At 40.9% G+C, this 2,202-nt stretch overlaps 1 protein-coding gene across 4 annotated transcripts in view; it reads left to right on the forward strand.

The window, feature by feature from the left end:
* The window catches only part of IGF1R (insulin like growth factor 1 receptor), a 194,459-nt gene that overhangs the window by 184,468 nt on the left and 7,789 nt on the right, over nucleotides 1–2,202 (forward strand). The window lies entirely within an intron of this gene.

Below are 2,202 nucleotides of genomic sequence, written 5' to 3' on the forward strand. Positions count from 1 at the left end.
TGCTTCTATTCAGGGACGCAGCAGTCAGCTGGAAAGGAAACAGCAATGAAGTAACAGAAATGGATTTTATATATTTATGTCTCAAGCTTTCCTCCTCGTTTGTGGGTGAGGGTATAGTGCAGTTTTATAGTTTGGCTTCACTTTTGCTATGAAAGACTTTTTAAAGACTCAAAAACAAGCAATAGTTGAGCAGTGTTTATATGTCTACGTGCCTGTTGCAATACAGCACTGAGTACCCGGGGAGTTCTCCCAGCACAGACTGGTTTTGCCAGCTTTTCTTTTGGGTGTCACAAGGCCACGCTCAGGTTGTGCCAGCTGAGCTCTAACAAGAATATTTGTGACTTCAAATGCACTGCAATTGAGATCGCTTTTGTTTTGGTTGAAGTGCTCTCAGCAGTGTTTGCATCCCAAGCACCGCTGCTTTCCATCGCTTTGCTGCTTCACATCAGCTGAGAAGGCAGTGCACCCTGTGAGGAAACACAACAGTATTTCCCAAGGAGCGAGTGTCTGGGGGAAGAGGTTCCTTTGCTTTGGTTTTGTTTCGGGTCAGGGTTCCCAGACTCTCTGGACCGTGCTGTGGGCAGCGATGCCCAGTGACAGGCTTCAGAGTCCAGGGTTTTCCAGCTTGGTGACAGTCCTGTTGAAAGATTTGCTCTAGAGCAGGGATTCTGGAGACATTAAGACATTATTCTGTGATGGACTTTGGTGTTATTCAAAAAAGGAGTGAATTTTTGTCTGTTTTTGTCTCTTTAATTAAAAAAAAAAAATTCCACACACTGCTGCAGCCATGTAGCAAACTGCTGCCAGGGCGTAAGGCAGTGAGAGCAATTAAAGTATAAAATAGTATTGCATGCTTCTGGGGAAGTTGGGAGAATGGTGTGGTGGTTTTATAGAATCAAAACTAAAAGTTTAGGTGACCTGGCTCTAACCTTACACGGGAAGGCTGGCAGAGGTGGGAAAATGAACCCAGATCTGGCCACTGGACCAGGCTGCTGGCCAGGCAAGGAAAAGGGTCTTACTGGAACTGCAGGTCACAGCACTGGAAGGTAAGTCAGAGCTGTGAAGGATTTTCCAGTATGTTATCTTAAGTGAAAGATTTGTTCATTGGGCTTTGTGTTTTTTTTTCTTTTTTTTTTTGTTTGTTGTTGTTGTTTGTTTTTTTGTTGTTTTGTTTGTTTTTTGTTTGTGGTTTTTTTTTTTTTTTTTAACTCATTCGTAATCTGTCACAGCAAATAGTAATTTTGGCCAGTGGTGACTTCCTACACACAGCATGTTTCTTTGAGTACTGTGTATGCAGAGAGTTGACTCAAAGAGTTAATGTTGATTTTTCTTTTCTTCTTTAAAGTTGTCCTATTGCTTGTACTGTATTAACAAGACATCCCTCTTCCACCTTTACAGACAGTGAAATCCTTTCTTATGTTGTGTTTAAAGCTCAGGGTGATCTCTCAGGAATATCCAATTTTGCTGTGTCATGAAAATGCTGTTTGCATTATGTATGTATTACTCTTTCATTTTTGTGGTTTTGTTTTGCCAGCGTGGGACATTGTACAGATCTAATCATGGATGTGCTTAAACAGATGATCTCACACTTCATAAAATATTAATGCATCCCTGGCCATAAATGAAAACAACATAATTTTAAAGTAAAATATTAGAGAATGTCTTTGAGATTAGCAAATGTCTTTTGGGGATTACAATTAATTTTAATGTCATTTTCTTTTTTCAGGGGAAAAAAGCAGTGCTTTACTTTGTGTGTATTTCCTATTTTATTTTTTTTGCAAGGCAATATTGGTAGGGTAGGGATTTGTTGTTTGAAAAAGATACTCTGAGAGGCACTGTCATGTAGCTGTATGACTGAGAAAGCATAGGAGATTTAGGAGGAAAAAGAGAAAAACACCAAGTCAGAATAAAAATACGAAATGCTTCCGGATGTCAGGTATCCACAAGACTGTTTTGTGGGCAAGTGCATGGAAGGGAGTGAAGAAGGTTGAGATAGGAGCTATAGAAGTGAATCAGTGATTAGAAAGAAGGTCGAAATGTGACGCGGGGATCTCAGCCTGTAAAAATTCCGTCACTTTGTCTTCCATCAGAATTGAATGATTTTCTGCGTCGCGCGGTCTGGTTCAGTCACGGTTGGTTTGGCTCCAGCCGGGGCTGGTAAAACACCTCAGTCAGTGGTTTTGCTGTGTGTTTCCCGTCCAG

This window comes from Tyto alba, unplaced genomic scaffold (assembly GCF_018691265.1).
Source record: "Tyto alba isolate M040663 unplaced genomic scaffold, T.alba_DEE_v4.0 Super-Scaffold_41, whole genome shotgun sequence".
Taxonomy (NCBI): domain Eukaryota; kingdom Metazoa; phylum Chordata; class Aves; order Strigiformes; family Tytonidae; genus Tyto; species Tyto alba.